The sequence below is a fragment of the Kogia breviceps genome, chromosome 9, assembly GCF_026419965.1.
Source record: "Kogia breviceps isolate mKogBre1 chromosome 9, mKogBre1 haplotype 1, whole genome shotgun sequence".
Taxonomy (NCBI): Eukaryota; Metazoa; Chordata; class Mammalia; order Artiodactyla; family Physeteridae; genus Kogia; species Kogia breviceps.
Genome location: NC_081318.1, coordinates 56,788,037 through 56,809,926, shown reverse-complemented (window position 1 = coordinate 56,809,926; position 21,890 = coordinate 56,788,037). Strand labels below are relative to the sequence as shown.

At 39.6% G+C, this 21,890-nt stretch overlaps 1 protein-coding gene across 1 annotated transcript in view; it reads right to left on the bottom strand.

Moving 5' to 3' along the window:
* Window positions 1-21,804, bottom strand: part of ANKIB1 (ankyrin repeat and IBR domain containing 1) — a 194,872-nt gene extending 173,068 nt beyond the window's left edge. Inside the window, exons 1-2 of the mRNA XM_067042497.1 lie at window positions 21,716-21,804; window positions 17,417-17,515 (exon numbers count right to left, since the gene is read on the bottom strand). The gene's annotated coding sequence lies outside the window, so the exon portion shown is untranslated. The remainder of the gene's footprint in view (window positions 1-17,416; window positions 17,516-21,715) is intronic.
* Between the last annotated feature and the right edge of the window lie 86 nt (window positions 21,805-21,890).

Here is a 21,890-nt window from a genome sequence, read left to right as displayed (position 1 = left end):
ATCCCGCATGCCGCAACTAAAAGATCCCGCATGCAGCAACTAAAAAGATCCTGCACACAGTAACGAAGATCCCACATGCTGCAGCTAAGATGCAGCGCAGCCAAATAAATAAATATAAATATTAAAAAATAAAATAAGTAAAATTAAGATTATGTGGTTAAGTAAGTTTAATGAGAAAGCCTGATTTATCTTTAATTCTGTGCTAAGCACTTTTGACTCTACATAGACAGTGCTCTGTTCAGTTTCATCCATTCCAATAGCCTCAATTGTTACCAAATACCCTGTTGACTCCCAAACCTAAAACTTCAGCCTCAACCTCTCTTCTGAATTCTAGATCTTAATTTCCAATTTCTTGCTATTCTAGCTCCACCTAAATGGTTTACACAAGGAGCGTCTGTTTCATCATAGCTGGAAACAGAATTTGTTTCATTTACCTGCTCCATTCTGTCCTTACACTTGTATTCTCTGGTTAATGGCATCAAACTGCATCCAGTTGCTTACCCTGGAAATCTGGGAGAGTGGTCTATAACCTCTCCCTCTTTAATCACTCTACAAATTCCACTTAGCAAATTCTGTCAAATGTCTTTTGAGTCCTTTCCTATTCCCTTCTTCTGTGTTTGCACTGCAGCCACCCTAGTTCAAGTCCTCACAGTCTATTCTTGGGCTCATTGTAGCTTCTTCCCTTGGCCTCCCCAACTCAGGCTCTAAACCCTGCCACACTGGTGCCAAGTTAACCTTTCTCATAGATCTGATTATTTCATTACCCTCTTAAAACCCTCCTCACTGATGTAAAGTTAAATTCCAATTCCTTAGTGTTGAATACACTAACCTGCCTATCCATATTAATTTCTAACCAATTCTCCCACACTCATCCTGTGCTCCCAATCCAGTGTTTCCCAACCCTAGCTCTGCAGTTACCTGGGGAGTTTTGGTACTTTATGACTCAATAATTTTCGGGTGGGGCCCAAGCATTTCTGTTTTGTAAGTATCCCAGGTGTTTTTGATTTATAGCTTAGGGTTTAGAACTGCTGTTGTAATAACTAACTTTAGGAAATAGCTGAATGCTTTTCCTTTCACAAAGGGAAGTAAGGATGCATCAGTGCTGCATCAAACAACTCCCTGCTCCATTGAGTACAGTGTACCCTCCTGGAGTTGTACAGTGTACCCTCCTGGAGTTGTACAGTATGGCAGCCCTGAGAGAAGGGAAGAGGAAATTATTAGAGTAGCATGGCTATTAAAAGCTTAAAAATATATAGTATTAAGAAGTCAATTTCAAAGTTAGTATTGAAAAAAAATTCATCATTGTCAGACCATAACAAACCAGAAATAAACAATAAGGGGAAAATGCAAACAGCTTTTAATGAGTGCCTAGGATTGGTCAGGCACTATGTGAGCACTGTGGATAAAAGATATTATTTTCCTTTTCATCATTCTTTCAATAAATTTGAGTGCCTTTTATGTGCCAGGGATCCAGTGGTAAGAAAAAGTCCCTGCCTTCAGGGATCAGAGTTTAATGAGGGAGATAATAAGTACTCACATTTATGAACTGTGATGAGGGACTTCCCTGGTGGTGCAGTGGTTAAGAATCCGCCTGCCAATGCAGGGGACACGGGTTCGAGCCCTGGTCTGGGAAGATCCCACATGCCTCAGAGCAACTAAGCCTGTGTGCCACAATTCCTGAGCCTGTGCTCTAGAGCCCACAAGCCACAACTACTGAGCCTGTGCGCCACAGCTACTGCTCGCGTGCTTAGAGCCCGTGCTCCGCAACGAGAAGCCACCGCAATGAGAAGCCCGCGCAACACAACAAAGAGTAGCCCCCACTCTCCACAACTAGAGAAAGCCTGCACGCAGCAACCAAGACCCAACGCAGCCAAAAAATTAATTATTTAAAAATTAAAAAAAAATCTTCACCCATAAACTGTGATGAAAGAAAAATAAAATGTACTATCTAAGCAAAAAGAGGGAAACTTGATCTAGTCTTAGAGATCAGGAGAGGCTTCCTTGAGCCAGTGCTGCTTGAGCTGGCATCTGAGGAGTAAGCAGGAATGAATGATGTGAAGAGAGTTGAGGGGAAAGGAAATGAGGTGAGATATTTTGACCTCAAGGATGGTCTTGGAGAATTGATCAGAGGAATTACAGTTTTCTCATTTTTAGCTAAGAAGTGAATTCAAACAGTTGTTTATTCAAATCACAGCAAATGAATTTCCATTGTAGAATTAAAACTAGAATAGGTAACCCTGTGCACGTTAACTGCATTGTAAAGAGGAATACTTACTGAAGAACTACATCTTGTAAGATTAAAAATTGCAAAAATTAAAAAAAATAAAAATAAAACTTGCAAAAATTGACCCTAGAAAAATTAGACTTGATAGAAATATATAATGAAGTAAAACTGCCTGTAGTTCTTGACCAAATTTAATAGAAGAATTGCATAAATAAAATTTAGATTTTAGTTTGATCCTGAGGAACTCAGTGGCAAAAACTGTAATTGGAAGAATTTGATATGTGCAAAAAACTGATTTATTAATCAATTCCTTTAAAATTTACAGAGAAAAAAACAAATTATTTCTTACTGAAATAATTTCAGTCAGATGAAAATTGGAAAAATTTAAATTGTTTTTGCTGTACTGGGTGTATAGGAAACTGATCATGAAATTAAATTGGTTTGAGTACATGCAAAAAATATTTCCTCAACAAAAATCCATCTGTGATGGTATGATTTCTGTTTAACATTTGTATTCGTAAAGCCAGAATGCCTCCATGGTCATATCTGGTATTTGAAGAAGCAGGGATAGGCAGATTGAAAAGGCCCTGAAGCAAAAGAGAGGGGTAAGCCCTGGGGGTTCTTAGAAACCAGAGTGCTTCAGGCAAAGAAATATATTTTAGACATCTTAGGGTGTAGATGAGAAAAGCAATTTCAGTACATTGTGCCAATTTCTATCATAAGAGGAAGTGCTAGTTGTTCAGAATTCATTTGAAGGGCACCAAGGATAAACAGGAAATACTTGCCCATTAGTTAAATAATAATAATAACTAATACTTTAAAATTGTGCATACTATATGCCTGGCATTGTCTGAAGCACTTTTAGATATATTCATATATATATATATTTTTTAATCTTCGTAACAATAACTTTGAGGCAGTTACTATAATTCCCATCTAACAGATGAAGAAACAGAGAGAACATAGAAAGAACATAGAAAACATGTGTTTTCTATCTTTTAAAAAGCTTAGGAGCCAAACTTCCTAACACAGTAATGTAAATGTTTTCATTTTCTTATGTTGTATAACCTGAGTACAACTGTATATGTAGAGGTTATGTTACTTGTCTAAGACCAAAAACCAATAAGTGGTAGTCAGAATTCAAAATCTGGCAATCTGTCTTCTGAATTTAGACGTTAGGTAAAGGAGAGGTAGCTGAGAAGTTTATCAAAAAAAAAAAAAAAGATCAAATCTTGAAGGATGTTGTGTTCCCTGCTAATGAGCCACTGGAGCATTTAGGACTTGACTAGTTCAGATTTGTGTGTTGAAAGATCACCCTAGGTCACTGTACAGAAGGGCTCAAAGGGGTCTGAGCAAGAAGATATAAAACAATGGGAAGAAATGGATCAATGTTTTGACAAAACCAGTGACCTTTTGGATATGAGGAATTAAGAAGAGATAGCAATCACAAATAATTTCCCTCTTTCTGTCCTGGGCAACTGGAAAAATGGTACCATATATGCTTAACATAGGGAAGGGAGGAGGAGGGTTTGAAGAAATGTGTTGAATTCCTGGTGCCTAAGGGACATGTAGGTGGAGATGCCGCTGGCCTGAAGCTCAGAAGGCTCTGCTGGAGTGGCAGCTGAAACTACAGGAACATATTTAAAGCCACCCAGGAAGAGAGTAGAAAGAAGCAAGCCAAAGAATGCCATTTGAGAAACGGGCAAAGGTAGGGCAACACACAAAGCATCTTGTTAGGTACATGGATATCAGTATGGAAAAGAAACAGCTTGGCATCTTCCTGCATACTGTATATTAATAAATTTCAAATGGGCAAAAGTAAGTATTAAAAGAATCTTTAGGGGACTTCCCTGGTGGTGCAGAAGATTCTTAACCACTGCAGGGGACTCAGGTTCGAGCCCTGGTCTGGGAAGATACCACATGCCACAGAGCAACTAAGCCCCTGGGCCACAACTACTGAAGCCCACATGCCTAGAGCCCATGCTCTGCAACAAGAGAAGCTACCGCAGTATGAAGCCTGCAGGTTAGTGTGATGACTTATGGGTTCGTGTTGGATGGTAGGGGCAGGGCTGGAGGGAAGTTGGGAACCACGTCACTAAGGCCAGGAGTTTAAAGAAAGCTTTTATGGCAAGTAAAACCTAAAGGCTGAGACAAGAAAAAATATTTATACCAATATGATTCATAATGGACCCAAGCTAGAAATATCTAAATGTCCATCAACAGTACAATCATGAGTGTGCTGCATGATTTCATTTATATAAAGTTCAAAAATCAGCCAAACAAGTTGATGGGGATAAATATGAGTATAGTAGTTATCTTATGAGGGGAGTGATGGGGACAAGGTACAAAAAGGGTGCTGGAATATTCTATTTCATTTTTTAAAATTGGGGTATGGTTGATTTACAGGGTTGTATTGGTTTCACGTGTACGGCAAAGTGATTCAGTTATATATATGTATATTCTTTTTCAGATTCTTTTCCCGTATAAGTTATTGCAAGATATTGAATATAGTTCCCTGTACTAAACAGAAGGTGCTTGTTGGTTACCTATTTTATATTTTGTGTTAATCCCAGGCTCATAATTTATCCCTCCCCTCCTTTCTGCTTTGGTAACCATAAGTTTGTTTTCTGTATCTGTGGGTCTGTTTCTGTTTTGCATATAAGTTCATTTATATCACTTTTTTTAGATTCCACATATAAGCAATATCATGATTAAAAAAAAAAAATGAAGCCCACGCACTGCAACGAAGAGTAGCCCCCACTGGCAGCAACTAGAGAAAGCACGCAGCAACGAAGACCCAATGCGGCCAAAAATAAATAAATTAAAAAAAAAAAAAAAGAAAAAAAGAATCTTTAGGGAATTCCCTGGAGGTCTAGGGGTTAAGACGCTCGCTTCCACTGCAGGGGGCATGGGTTTGATCCCTGGTGGGGGAACTAAGATCCTGCAAGCAGCACCGTGTGGCCAAAAAACAAACAAAAAAACAATGAGAGAAGAAAAAATAAAGGGATCCTTAATATCACAAGAGAAAAACAGACCAATATATTTTAGAGCACATTCATATATGGATTTTTTTAAATGGGTATCATGAGAAATAGGTGTTTAAAATGCCTTTAAATGTACACAATAAAAAGGAAAGCAAAAGAATCGGAATTTAGAGCAACTGGAACTCCTACATGGCAATAGGAATGCAAAATGGCACAACCATTTTCAAAAACAGTTTGGTAGTTTCTTATAAGTTAAATATATACCTATAGGACCCAGTCATTCCACTCCTAAGAATTTATCCAAGAAACAAAAACTTATGTTCACATAAAAATTTGTATGCAAATGTTTATAGCATACATTTCTCATTTTTTCATAATTCATAATGAAATGTAATTACTCATAACTGCCCCAACCTGGAAACATCCCAAATATCCTTCAATGGATGAGTGAATAAACAAACTCAGGTACATCCATACAATGGAATACTACTCAGTAACAAAAAATAAACTGTTGATGAACAATATGGATGAATTTCAAATGCATTATGGTAACTGAAAGCCAGACTCAAAAGGTTACATACTGTAGCATTCCTTTTAGATGACATACTGAAAAAGGCAAAACTATACAGTCAGAAAGCAAATAATGATTATCAGAGGTTAAGGATGTGGGTGAGGGGATGTGGGAATATAAAGAGGCAGCACAAATAAATTTGGGGGAGTAAAAACTGTTCTATATCCTCATCATGATTGACAAATACTTGCTGTATTTGTCAAATCTCACAAAACTGTACATCAAAAAGGATTCTACATAAATTTTAAAAGTACATTAAAGAAAAGAATCACGGGGCTTCCCTGGTGGCGCAGTGGTTGAGAATCCGCCTGCCGATGCAGGGGACACGGGTTCGTGCCCCGGTCCGGGAAGATCCCACATGTCGCGGAGCGGCTGGGCCCGTGAGCCGTGGCCGCTGAGCCTGCGCGTCCGGAGCCTGTGCTCCGCAACGGGAGAGGCCACAGCAGTGAGAGGCCCGTGTATTGCAAAAAAAAAAAAAAAAGAAAGAAAAGAATCACAACTTGCTATACAAGTGTTGGAAATTTACCAAAACTATATGTAGATTTAATGGAAATATAAGTCAGTATTCAAATTTTAATAGTGAGTGATCAAAGAAGATTCACAGGTTATACGTTCAGAAATGCAGACAACTTTAAAAAGTGGAAAAATACAAATCTTTGCTAACAAGAATGCAAAACAACCTTATTAAAATAGTCAAAATAGTATGAAATAATAACTAATTACATTAATAAAAATCAATGACGACACAGGATTAAGACAACATATGAGAATATATTCTGGGTAGTACTGAAAATTGGTTTAATCTGCTGCTAAAGCCATCTGGGAAATGTTTACTCGACCTGATGATCCCACATTGAGGACAATCCAAGGATGAGCCCACTATCCCCACTTTCTCATTTGCAGTGCACTACTGGCACAATTTCCCTTACTTGCCTAGGGAGTAAACCATATGTGATGCAATTCAACAGGGGAAAAAAGTAATAGTTTTCTAACATTACTGTAAAACTGGAAGAAAATTGTACAGTTAAAAATAATATATACCTAAGGCAATTGCTTTTAAAACAAGTCTCGGGCTTCCCTGGTGGCGCAGTGGTTGAGAATCCGCCTGCCGATGCAGGAGACACGGGTTCGTGCCCTGGTCCGGGAAGATCCCACATGCCGCGGAGCAACTAAGCCCGTGAGCCATGGCCGCTAGGCCTGCGCGTCCGGAGCCTGTGCTCCACAACGGGAGAGGCCACAACAGTGAGAGGCCCGCATACCGAAAAAAAAAAAAAAAAAAAAAAAAGTCTCCACCACAGCATACCAAATGCTTTAGTTGTTACAGGATCATGTAATAATGCCATTAACTCAATTATATGATCAAATAATGCATGTATAATCTCAAACCAGTAGTCAGCGAATCATTTGTTGATTTTGGAATATGTTATGTGATGTTTTAATAACATGCCTTCCCAGTTATATTTTACAGATGCTGATAGTACTTGTTTGTATTTACTGAATACATACTAGTAGGGCAGTGAAAGGGAAAGAACCTAACATGGCAAGTCATATATAGATAGAAAAATGAATAAATTTTTCACTTAATTCAAATATGCACCATTTTTCCTTTCTGGATTGTTGGCTTTCAATTAATATTGAATTTAGTTTCGTACATATAACCACTAGGAGGAAGAAAAGCCAAATCTGAATTTTTAATTTATTTCAGCCACTTCACTCAAATAATTTACTGTATATAGTTAAAAGCTGGATTTTAATTAATTTTATCTGAACTTTGGCTTGCTTGTTAAATTACCTCCTATCTTAAAATACATGGATATTCACACACCACTTATTGTTTTATATTGTGTAACAGTTTAAAAGCAGGGTTTCACTATGTGGTATAAAGTTATTACATTTTTCCCTCTTTCTTAGTCATAATCAATCATTGAAATGGTAAATATATCATTTCTCGTTTACATTACTGTATAAATGAGGAAAGATTCAGAAATAGACATTTTCCAAGATGGATTAAATACTATTATAGGAGTTACCATAACAAAATGTTTTTGGAACTTATTTTCAAGTTCTAAACAAAATTTGAGACAATTCTTAGGTAGAGGTAATCCCAGTCTGCTTTTTAATGTGGAGTTTAAATCACAAGTCAGAACCTTAGTATTTAAATTCCCTAAAAGAAACGGGAGGAGGAGGATAAGAAAACTACCTGTATTCGAAGACCAAAGGTAATATAAATCGTGATATTAAGATTAAAAAGCTTTTTTCACCTCTACCTTATGCTGAGTAAAGAAGGTAAGTATACTAATTAGTACTTTTTAATGCGCTTGATTAAACAAATACCAGACCTCTGGAACACTAGCAAATTATATATATTTCCAACAGTATGGTAGGGACATAAAAACAGACATATATGTTAATGGAATAGAACAGAGAGCCCAGAAATGAGCCCACACATATATGGTCAGTTAATTTATGACAAAGGAGCCAAGAATATACATTGGGGAAAGGATAGTCTCTTCAATAAATGGCGTTGGGAAAACTGGACAGCCATATACAAAACAATGAACCTGGACCACTATCTTACACTGTACACCAAAACTAACTCAAAATGAATTAAAGACTTTAACTTAAGATCTGAAACCATAAAACTAGATGAAAGCATAGTGGGTAAGCTCATTGACATAGGTCTTTGTGATGATTTTTTGAATGACACCAAAAAATCACACACACACACACACACACACACACACACACACACACACACACACAGTGGAATATTACTTGGCCATAAAAAAGAAATCTTGCCATTTGTGACAACATGGATGGACCTTGAGGGCATTATGCTAAGTGAAATAAGTCAGAGAAAGACAAATACCATATGATCTTGTCAGGATGTGGAATCTAAATCTAATAAGACCTGAACTCATAGATCTAGAGAACAGATTGGTGGTTGCCAGAGGCAGGGGATGGAGGGGGAGATATGGATGAAGTGGATCAAAACGTAAAAATTTTCTGTTAAAGCATAAAGTCCTAGGGATATAATGTACTATTTGAAAGTTGCTAAAAGAGTAGATGTTAAAAGTTCTCATCGCAAGAACAAAATTTTGTAACTATGTAGGTTGACAGATGTTAGACTTACTGTGGTGATCATTTTGCACATATACAAATACTGAATCATTATTTTGTACACCAGAAACTAACAATGTTATATGTCAATTATATCTCAATTTTAAAAACCACCAAGTTCTTAACTCATTAGGCAGATGACAAATTGCAAGTACAATCCACAAAATAGCATGCTAATAGGCTACACATGTAGAATTATTATAAAGAAGGGAGCCTCACTGCTTTTCATAAATTCTAAAAAGTCAGCCGCAATCATTATTCAACTTTTAATTCCAAATTTGAATTTGGTGGCGACGGGAGGGGTTGGAAGGCTGTGGAAAAGGACTGGGAAAAGTCGTGGGCCAACCACCCTGATAACCAGGAGGGCCATGACTATTCACCAAGGCAGCAACATCCAGGCCGAGGGGAAGCATCCAACTGCCTAGACCAGGGACCTTGCAAATGAAAGGTGAGCCTTTGATATGAGTGTATGGATAATAACGCATTGGAGGTTTCCTGTTAAACCAGCACTCAAAGGACATTTTAAACATCACTTTGAAATAGGGATGTGATGGTGTTTATCAAAAGATATGAATGAATTCTGGTGGCAATTTTAGAGTACTTTATTTCAGTCATGAGAAAATACTTGGTATTCAATTTTGTAACATTTTAGATATTGGTATTGTTAGGGGAAACACTGACTGAAACCACCCACCCTGGCATCAGTTATCTTACAACAGGAGGTCTTTGTAAAGAAAACGGAACTAACAAGCTACCACGAACTGTAAGAATCGGGAAAGGTCAAAAGGAGAGCGGAGATGCCAGTCCATGTGTCCTACCAGCCTCCCAGAATCCTCCTCGCTGGAATCCATCTTGGCTGAGCATGCAAGCGCCATCAGGAAGGACCCTGAGTCAGAATGATTGGCCAGAGATAACCCGGAAACTAACCCCATTACCATAAAACCCAAGACTGCGAGCCACGTGCCAGAGCAGTCCTCTGGGTTCCCTTACCCTGTTGCTCTCCACCAGGTGCCCCTTCCAAATAAAGTCTCTTGCTTTGTCAGCACATGTGTTTCCTCGGACAATTCATTTCTGAGTGTTAGACAAGAGCCCACTCTCGGGCCCTGGAAGGGGTCCCCCTTTCTGTAACATTATTAGTAAACCAAGGAATTCCTTGTAAAGTTTTCTATTTCCCTTTTCTTAAAGTTCTATTATCCGGTTCTTCAATTACATCCTCACATTCTACAAATACTTCCTGTTTTTCTGATAAATACCGTGTTTGGGTTATATTAGGCTAGGACTAAATTAGTCCTGTAACTTCTCCTCCTCCTGTTGTTTAGATGATGGGAGAAAGGAAGTCACACTCACCCCAAGAAGCTTTCTCAAAGCTCAGCCACCTCTCCTGCCTACATTCATTCCCCAGTACTCTTCTTGGTAACTGCAAAGGCAGACACGCCTCCAAATCAAATCCTCATGGTCTCGGGGATCCCTTTAAACACAGGTGCAGTCGCCATCTCCTGGAGATCAGCATAAACTCGGTTATTCCTGAGCTCAGGTTGCTCACCTTCAGCCTGGTTTGTGGTTTGGGAGCCTCGCCCACGCTGAAGAATGGCCCGGGAGCAACCGAGACAAAAGAGGTTGGACTGGATGTTTGGTTAAACCAAATGAATTGGTTCGGTGACAAGCTGCGTCCTCCATATCACTAAATGCCATTTTCACCGCGCCTGTATCGCCTGCTGTTCATCCCACAGGCAGTAAAACCAGGTTCCGGGAGAAAAACCTCGGAGCATGACTATCCGTGAAGTCGGACTCGAGTGGATTAGCGTGGTAGTAACCTCTGGGGACCAGGGCCCTGGCCCGTGGCTTTTCATCCCCGCGGCTTCTTAGAATCAGAAGCCTGGGATGCCCCCGACCATTAAATCAGAACCCTTATCTACTTGGGAGATTCCAATGCTCAAGCCGAGGACCCTGGCGCGCGTTCTCTACTCTGCATGCGGAGGCCGGCGCGCGTCCCTCCTGGGGATTTGAATGGAGGCCCGGGCCTCCCCCGAGGTGTCCTAGTGTGACCGGGGGCCAGGTCACAAACGCGCGGGGGTGCGGCAGAGCCCAGGCGCCAGGCCACTGCTGCCGTGAGCCCAGGCTCGCGCCAGAGCCGAATAGCAAGGGATCCCAAGAAAATGGGGCATTGTCTTTAGGCAAGAGAGAGGTACCAGAAGACTGTTCAGAGGGCACTAGTGAGCACATCATACTGTGTGGAGCTGCTGGTGTGATCCCTGCCTTTGCCACGAGACCAAATGGAAAAAGGGTTCAGCTCCTGCTAGCTGTTCCCTTCAGGAGACTTGTCAAAATGATCGACTCCCACCTTCGAAGTTTGTGGTTGTCAAGCACAAGTATCACAGGCACTGGGGCTTAGCAGCCACATTTATGAAAGAGAAGCTCTTTCTGAGCCACTACCCCTACTCTCCAACTCCTTCCAAAAGGTCTAGTACTGGGAGTTCCCAGGCAGTACAGTGGTTAGGATTCCACACTTCCACTGCAAGGGACACGGGATCCCAAATGCTCACTGGAAGAAAAACATCATTACTTGCAAACTCTGAGAACAAAAAGGACCACTATTCTCCATAACCACTGAAAGCATTAATTCCTATGCCACATGACATCCACAGGCACAGAGCTGGCTCTTCTGAGCTTCTCTCATAGAATGTTCCAATAGGTCAGATTATTTTGAAGCAAATCCCAGGAATCACATCATTTCATCTTCAGAAGCCAGGCCGAAGCCTAGGCGAATGACTGCACCTCACTCCGCCCCCTGCGTCATTTTATCCTCTCATTGTGATTTTGATTTGCAGTTGCCTCATGGCTAATGCTGTTGAGCATCTTTTAATGTGCTTATTGGCCATTAGTATATCTTCTTTGGAGAATTATCTATTCAGATTCTTTGCCTATTTTTAAATTGGATTATATTTGTCTTTATTTATTGAGTTGTAATAGCACGTTTTGTAGTCTAGATACAAGTCCCTTATCAGATGTTTTCTCGCATTCTGTGGGTTGCTTTTTCATTTTCTTGATAGTGTCCTTTGAAGTATAAAAGTTTTAAATTTTGATTAAGTCCTATTTATCTACTTTTCTATTGCTTGTGCTTTAGGTGTCACATATAAGAAACCATTTTCTAATCCAAGATCATGAAGATTTACACCTATGTAAGTCTATATTAATAGGGTTTTCACCAATGTAAATCCTTTTGCTCCCTCCAGTGACTGTTAAGGTAGCTGGTTTTCACCATAAATGCATATGGTTAGTTTTCAAAGCTACTGCAGAGGGAGGATGGGGAGCAGAGTAAGTTAAAACACCACTAAGCTTGCTGTTCTTATCAAGATACAGCTGCTTTTCCTTTTTTTTAAAAAAAAATATTTATTTGGTTGCGCTGGGCGGGCTCTTTAGTTGTAGGAAGTCCCTACAGCGGCTTTTCTTTAATAAATCCTCCATGGGATTTCCCTGGTGGCGCTGTGGTTAAGAATCCACCTGCCAATGCAGGGGACATGGGTTCAAGCCCTGGTCCGGAAAGATCCCACATGCCGCCGAGCAACTAAGCCCGTGCGCCACAACTACTGAGTCTGCGCTCAAGAGCCTGCAAGCCACAACTACTGAGCCCACGTGCCACAATTACTGAAGCTCATGCGCCTAGAGCCTGTGCTCCACAACAAGAGAAGCCACCGCACTGCAACAAAGAGTAGCCCCCGCTCAACACAACTAGAGAAAGCCCACACGCAACAACAAAGACCCAATGCTGCCAAAAAATAAATAAATAAACTTAAATAATAAATAAATAAACGCTCCATGATTGCTGACAGGCTTTGGTTAATTTTCAGAGTTCTGAAAAAATTGATTCTGACATTTTTGGGGTCTGTTTTCTTGTTATTTTTGAGGGGAGAATTTTAGGAACTTTTGACTGCCATTTTCACTGACATCACTCAATATATTTAGTTTTATATCTACCATCTTCCTATATGTTTTCTATTTGTCTCATCTGTTTTGTGTTTATTCTCTTGATCTATCTTAATTTTACCAATCATTTAAATTTTTTTCTATTAATTTTATTGCTATTCTGTTAGATTACATTAGAAATCACAATATACATATAGCAAATATGCAAGAGCTAAAACTCCTTAATGTGTGTTCTCCCCTCTTCACTTGTGTTATCATGCATTTAATTCTATATTTAAATCGGCTAACTTTATAATTGTTGCTTTTAAAGTCAATATATATGCACATATATACAATTATTTCTCACAGTGTTCTTCATTCCTTCCTGCATTTCTATCCTTCCGTCTCGAATCATTTTCCTCCTGCCTAAAGAATTCCCTTTATTATTTATTTATTTATTTATTTTTTGAGGTACGCGGGCCTCTCACTGTTGTGGCCTCTCGCGTTGCAGAGCACAGGCTCTGGAAGCACAGGTTCAGCGTCCATGGCTCACGGGCCCAGCCGCTCCGCGGCATGTGGGATCTTCCCAGACCGGGGCACGAACCCGTGTCCCCTGCATCGGCAGGTGGACTCTCAACCATTGCACCACCAGGTAAGTCCTTTAATATTTATTTTAATCCAAATTTTCTCTTGACGAATTTTCTGTTATATTTGACCAAAAATAGCTTGGCCCTAAGAAATTCATTTTAATAATGTTAGCACATTACTCTAACATGCTTCTATGGTGACCATTTAATTTTTCTTGGCTCTCCCAAAACTGAAATGGTTCAAGAGTCACATCTCTCCTCAGAGGAGTTTGTCAATACTTAAATTCAGTCTGCTTGGTTACCTTGCAACCACGGCTCTCTAATGGTTTCAAAAAGCTATGATTTTTGAAATTTTTTTTCCCCTGGAGTTTGGATTTAAGAAGGGGACAATGTTCTTATGTGGTTTTCTTCATCCTAAATAGAAGCAGAACTCCTAGTTTCTATCTATATCATTCCTGGAATGCTCTTCCATCTCTTTGCTTAAAAAAATTATAATAGGGCTTCCCTGGTGGCGCAGTGGTTGAGAGTCCGCCTGCCGATGCAGGAGACACGGGTTCGTGCCCTGGTCCGGGAAGATCCCACATGCCGCGGAGCAACTAAGCCCGTGAGCCATGGCCGCTGAGCCTGTGCGTCCGGAGCCTGTGCTCCGCAACGGGAGAGGCCACAGCAGTGAGAGGCCCGCGTACCACAAAAAAAAAAAAAAAAAAATTATAATAATATTGGCTTTGGGCCAGTGTTTCCTGCAAGAACCAAAAAGCAGGATGACTTAGCTGAAGTTGTCTCCCTTCGTTTTGAGGACCTTAGTTTCTTTTAAGTTTCTTCTCAGTCTCCCATATGGTGGTGGCTGCTTAAGGTCCTAAATACACCCTACCCTATTAACAGAACAATGTCTCCTCCTTTAGGTCTTTTCTGGGTAACTAAACTCCACCCTACTTTTCCTTGTCTTGAGCAAATTATTTTTTTATAGTTTGTAACTGGAGCCCTGTGTAAACCTTAATGTCCTCACTTTGCAACTTTGTGCCCTCTGTCGAATTCTCACTCTATTAATTTTTGTGTTCTTGCTGCTAGTCTCTCAGAAAATTATCTTGTCATATCCCTAGGCAGTGGCTCTGCTTGTGGATGAATGTGGTTACTTTCACTTTTCCACATTATTCTCTTTCCACTTATGCTATGCATTCTAGCCTCAACTATGGCAACATTCTTTCTTCCTTCATTAAATCTTTAATCTCAACCTAAACACAGAAGAGGTGATTAAGCCTCCTCAAAGTCAGACTGGCACAATGCTTTCACCACCAGTTACTACAGCTTTTCGACAGGTAGGTACATGAGTTTGTTTCTAACTATCCCCCATCCTTTATAGCAGTGGTCCCCAACCTTTTTGGCACCAGGGACTTGTTTTGTGGAAGACAATTTTTCCACGGGCGGAGGCAGGGGGATGGTTCAGGTGGTAATGGGAGCGATGGGGAGCAACGGAGAATGGCAGACGAAACTTCACTTGCTCGCCTGTCACTGACCTCCTGCTGTGCGGCCCAGTTCCTAACATGTCCTCCGCCCAGTCCTCAGCTTGGCTACTGGTCCTCGGCTGGGGGGTAGGAGACCCCTGCTTTATAGAACACATACCCAAAAGCATACTAGCTAGCATGCATGTGTTATTTTCCACATTTCAAAGTTTGGCTTCTTACAGAAATTAGAGTTCTCACCTCTTTTGAAATTTATCTGAACATAATCTTGCTCAGTGTACCAATATTGTCAGGAATATTAATTTTTTGTTTGTTTTGTTTTGTTTTTGGTAGACAGGGGTAGCCATCAACAGTTTCAGGTGAGTGAGGGTTAGTTACATTCCCCCACAACCTCACTCTATCAATGAAGCACTTGCTTGGACAATTCTTACACACACACACAAACACACACACACACACAAAGTTATGTAATATGTTCTGTAAGTGCAATGAAGTCCCAGCTTTAGTATTCTAACCACACCTTTCAGGAAAGATACACTGGAGGCAAATGTGACAATATACTAGAGGTAAGATCCAGTTAACCTCATAGTCTATTTTAGGCAACCAGAATCTTCCAAATCCTTATCTGGACAAATGACAATTTAGGGATTGAGCCTGGAAAGTCATCCTTAACAGAACAGGCTATGGGGCTGGATGGAATTTATTTTTAATTGTAGTAAAGCACTCATAAAATTTACCATTGTAACCATTTTTAAGTGGCATTAAGTACATTCACACTGTTGTGCAACAATCACCAGCATTTACCTCAATAATTTTTCATCATCCCAAATTGAAACCCCAAACCCATTAAACCGTAACTCTCCCTTTTGCCCTTCTCCTTAACCTTTGTAACCACATACTACTTTCTGTGTCTAGGTATCTCACAGAAGTGGAATCATACAATAATTGTCTTTTTATGTCAGGCTTATTTCGTTAAGCATAATGTCTTCAAGGTTCATCTATGTTGTAGTGTGTATCAGAATTTCATTCATTTTAAAGCTTGAATAAAATTCCATTGTGTATATATACACCGTATTTTGTTTATCCATTTATCTGTCAATGGACACTTGAGTTGCTTCCACTTTTTGGTTTTTGTGAATAATGCTGCTATAAACATGGGTATACAAAAGTCTGTTCAAGTCCCAACTTTCAGTTCTTTTGGATATATATCCAGAAGTGAAATTGTTGGATCATATGGTAATTCTATGTTTAATTTTTTGAGAAATCACCATACTGTTTCCCAAAATGGCTGCACCATTTTATATTCCCACCAGAAGGGCACAAGACTGCACTTATCCTGGTATGACTTATTTTCTGTATTTTTGATAATAGCCATTCTAATCGATATGAAGTGGTATATCATTGTGAACTTGATTTGCATTTACCCAATGATTAGCAATGTTGAGCATTTTTTTCATATGCTTATTGGCTATTTGTATATCTTCTTTGAAGAAGTGTCTGAGTCCTTTGCTTATTTTTTAAATTGGATTTTTGGATAAAATTTGTATATTCAGGAGTATCTCTGAAATATTTTAGCCAGTACAATATATATACAAAATGTCACTAATATCTTCAATTAAAAACCCATTTCTAACAACTAGCATTTTATTCTATATTTACATATTATAATTTTACCAATGAAAACACATTTCTAACATTCACTATGCAAATTTGCAAAGCCTCTGGTATCTAGCTTTTAGTAGTTGCCTCTGATATGACCTTCCTGAGTCAAATTTTAGCTGACCATCCTGAGAGTTATATTCCATATTGTGGCAATTGCCCACACATATACTAACACATAATATCACAGTGCTATACTGAAAAAATTTAAATTAAATCACACGCACCATAGCAAAAAGCTCTATATCTGGTTCTGTGGCTATGGTGCTGACCTTTCTCTCCTTCACCTACCATGCCCAGTCACATTTGCTATCTTTTCTGTTTCCTGAACAAGCTAATTTGCCCATTCCTAACCCAGGGTCTTTGCACTTGCTGTTCCTTCTGCCTAGAACACTCTTCCTTTTGATTCTCTCATGGACTTATCCTTCTCAGTATCCAGGTCTCAGCTCAAACGTTACCTCCTTAACGAAGCCTTCCCAGACCCCCAAATTAAAAGTAGCTCCTTTCTCCCAAGTCTTTCTTAATCAAACTGCCCTGCTTATCTTAAACTTAAGTTTATGTGTTTATTAGCTCCATGAGAAGAAAGACTTTTTATTTGCAACTTTGTACCCAGTACCAGGATGAGTGCTTTGGCATATGGTAAGAGCTCAATAAATACATATATTTTTATATTCAAGTGAATGAATGAATGAATACCTAGAGTGTGACATGTGTTAGAACAGAGATAAAAAGAAAGCACTATGAGAACACAGAGCAGGAATACCTAAATCATAATGCCAGGACAGGCTGCCTGGGGTAGGTGAGAATTGTACTGAAACAACTATCCTGATAAAAAGTAGATCAGTCAGCATGGGCTGCCATAACAAAATACCACAGATTGGGTGTAACAATAGAAATTTATTTCTCACAGTTCTGGAGGCCGGGAAGCCCAAGATCAAGATGATGGTTGATCTGGTTCCTGGTGAGAGCTCTCCTCCTAGCTTGCAGACAGCTGCCTTCCACCATGTCTGCACATAATGGAGAGAGCAAGAAGATGACATACCTTCATCTTCTTTTATAAGGACATCAGCCCTATCAGATTAGGGCCCCACCCTTATGATCTTATTTAACTATTATTACCTCCTCACAGGCCTCATCTCCAAATACAGTCACAATGGGGGGATGGGGCTTCAACATAAGAATTTGGGGGGCACATAAACATTCATTCCATAACAGAAGCTATATAAAGGGCGGGCATTGTTAGGAGACATTCCTCCATTAGTCTCTCACGCAGTTTGCTGGGCATGCCAAGAATGAGGGCACTTCTGGGCGTGGTGCTAGGCCAGTGAAGTGAGGGCCTCACCCCAGAACAGACTTAGCTTCCTCAGGACCAAACACCTTAGTGGCAGGTGAAGAAAGGGCAGAATTTCCTTCCTTTTTAAGACTGAAAAATATTCCATTGTATCTATATGCCACATTTTGCTTATCCATTAATCCATTGATGGACATTTGAGATGCTTCCATGTTTTAGTTATGGCGAATAATGCTGGTGTGAACAATGGGAAACGACTTCTCTCTGTGTAATCATGTATAGTGGCCATCTCTGCTAAGGGCAGGGAAATCTGTGTAAATTTAGCCAGAAATGATTAAGAAATATCATTTAGGAAAATGTTTCTCTTCCATTGTTCCAGAGTTGAGAAATGTTTGTCCTTTTGTTCTTGGAGTATGTGTGTGTGTGTGTGTGTGTGTGTGTGTGTGTGTGTGTGTGTGTGTGTGTCTTTGGTCCAGTAAGTTACCAGAAAACTACAGGAGGAATGAAGGTGTACATTTCATTTCTCACTGGTGTACAGACTTGAGGGGCCTAGACTCGAGGCGCCAAATGGGATGGTTTTGCTTAACTGACTCTTACTGAAAAACTCAGACTTAGGAAAATGTATTGGAGAACTGTGTCTTGTCTCCTGTAAATTGTGTCCCTATCCTCTGGAGTGGGGATGGAGTTTGTGTGTGAGTTGGGCTGTGATTCCTAGGGTAGAACAAATCTCTGTGGGTATGGGTTAGAGTCCTCCTAAATGGAGATTTTTTTTTACAGTAGGGATTAAAGAAAGCTCCTTCACATAGTAACAGAGAAGTAAATTTAAACACAACCAGATACTGTTGTGTCCAAGAAGGGGACCCCCAGTCCCCATGAAATGTTTGTTTTGTTCTTTTCCTTTGACTCTAGAAATAGTCATATTTAAGCATCTGGTTTTAGTTTTTCTCTTGGGTACTAAAATTTATTTTGCTACCTATAATCCTTCAATACAGTTGTAAAGGTAAGGTCATATGTCGATAGTGTGATTTTGGGTATTTTAAGGGGAACACCCTTTCTGTCAGAGAGCATCATCTTACTAAGGAATTATGGGAAAGTGAGCAGAGGCTCAAGGCCGAGCAAAGAGGGGAAGAGCTCTTTGGAAAAATGGCTGCAATCTATACTGATTCAGGAGTCAACTTAATATAATCCTCCTCCCCCTCCCAAATATATAAGAGAAAGATTACAAAAAGGGAAGAAAACGTTTAAGAAATGATCCTAGCTTATTTTCAGTCAAGCATCTTATTGTTTAAATAAACATTAAAAATATTTAAACAAAGAAACTCTGACTTTGATCACAGATGCTTTGTTTATCAATCACCCAGCATTTCAGTCCATTCTTAGATCACAATAAGGAGCCAAGTTTAATTTCAATAATATTAAAAGAGTGGTCTGATGAGAAGTATGCGCAACACAGGAAAAAGCTGAATTACCATACTCAACTAGTAAGATAATAGTAGGGTTGAATCCATGGTGAAGCAACAATCTCCCTTTTCATTTCATGATATGCTTTTGAAACATCACCTTGGAAAACTCATATTAAAATAACAACAACAACAAAATAAATAAATAAAATAACAAAACTATGGTTATACAATGGAACTACCTTGAAGTTTTAATGAATAACAGGTTTTGATTTTAAATGATTTCACGGCAGGGTAGTACTGGTGGTATGCAACTGGTTCCACAGAGAACAAAAACTGAAAACGCCACATATCATACTCTAGGTCAGCAGTTTTCAAACTTCTTGGTTTCAGGACTCCTTCACAAACTTAAAAATTAAGAACTCTAAAGAACTTTTTAAGAAGTGGGTTATATCTATAAATATTTATAGTAGTAAAGATTAAAGTGGAGAAATGAAAATGTTTATTAATTTATTAAAAATAACAATCCCATGTTAATGCATTTTTATGAACACAGTTATATTTTCAAAAACAAAAAAGTGAGAGAGGTGGCATTGTTTTAGATTTTTGCAAATCTGTTTAATGCCTGGCTTAATGGAAGACAGCTGAATTCTCATGTGCTCTCAATCTATTGTGCTAACTATATTGTTTTTATTGAAGTACATTAAAATAACCTGGCTTCACACAGATGTAGAGCTGGAAAAGGGAGAAATATTTTAGTAACTTTTTCAGATAATTATAGATATTCTTCACAAGTTGTAGTATCTTAAAAGTTAGTTGCATGTAGAGTCTAAAACTGTATCAATGAACTTTTTGTATTCTGTTATATGAAAATCTATTGGTCTAAGTTGTACTTTGAATGGATGTTTCACTCATGCATGACCTTGTAATATCACGCACTGTACCTCTGAAAATACTGGCTCTTAATTATGCAAAGATTCAATATGCTGACACATCTTATTATACAAACTCCACTTGTTTCTAAATTTTATCTGTAGAAAAGTCTGAAGAATTGGTAAGTTGTCAAGTTAATAGTGGTAGATATGTTTTCTAAAATTCTTAATTTTTATTTGAAAGCTTTAATTTTATCACTGACAACAAATACTGCCAGTGGTTTTCTTTTAAAGGAGAGGCTGACTTCATTTTCAAAGAAAACATCTGTCAAATACCCCAATCTGAAGGATCAAAGTTTGTCACTTGTTCTTTCAAGCAAAAATGCCATTCTGTAAAAAAAGCAGCTAGTTAAAATACATGTACTCAATGGCTGACCTTTAAAAAAATTAATGCTTACAATTTCATCAAGGACCTTCTTAAGCAAAGCAGACAATTTTTTTCTACTGCAAGTGCATGGCAGTGAAGAATAATGACTACTAGAGTTTTGTGCCACTTGCCATTGATTTATGCTAAGGTCCCAGAAGTTTTATTTACTATTGATTTGACACCATCACTGAAAATTCCAGCAGTAAAAAAGCAAATAATGGTATTATTATAAAGAGCTTTGATTTTGCATACACCCCTTGGAGTCCTGGGGATCCCCAGAAGGCCATGAACCACACTTTGTGAACTATTATGTATTAGAATGCAGAATATAAAAACGATTAAAAGACACAATCCCTATTCTTAAGTTCATCTTGTAACAGAGGAAACCGACTGGAGACGACTGCAACACAGCTTTAGTGATGGAAGAAATGGCAGCCGTGTGGAGGATAGATCAAAGGCAAGCACGGAAGCAGAGACCAGGTAGCATACTACTGCAGTAATGCAGACAAGCAATGATGAGGGCCTGACCTAAGGCAGTGGCAAGAATGGAGAAACTTTTAAGGTGGTGGAATTACAGGACTCGGTGTCTGATTCGATATGAGGCACAGCGGAGAAGGGCAGTTTGGTGGACAGTGCCCTTCCTACAGAGGCATTACAGGAGGAGAAGGTTGGCAGCGAGGTGGGCGGATATTTATGAGTTTACTTTTGCATTAACTATGAGATGAGCATCAGCTCTCTAGGCAGAGGTGTCAGAACAGGCAATTGGCTATTAACTGCTCCTTCCCCGAGGGCCTCGCAGTTCTCATTCCCTTCTGCATCCTCAATGCCTAGCACAGTACCCAGCTCTTAAGATCGACTGAATAAAGAAATGAATCTGATCAGGGGCTCGTGACAGTCAGCTAACAGGAGGGTTCAAATTGGTAGTCATTTTATATACACGCTTCTTTGAAACCACGGGAGTGGATGAGATCAGGTTGACTGTAGCAGGAGGAATGAACTCCCGCTTCAAAATCTTTCTGGTCCTAAACGGTCAGAATAAGGGGCGTTTTTGGGAAATGTTGCCTCCAGTAGGTCACGACGGCCTATAACATACAAATTTAGCTTGTAAAACCTTTTTCTGGAGAAGGCAGAACACCCAACAACCAAGACTTGTCACCTTTATGTCCGCACTTCAATACCTGTTAGATTGGTTTTACTTGGGGTGAGATGGGACTGACCTCGGCGTCCCAACCTTCTGTGGGTAGACGGCGTCTTTCGCAATCTCCCTTTTCGCGAATATTTGGAATTGTCTCTCCGAATGGCCAGGACGCGGCCCTCGAACAGGCTCAGACGCGGTGCGTTCGCGCGCCCAGGCAGGGGGCGGCGCTCCATCCACCCGACCCGCTGACGCGG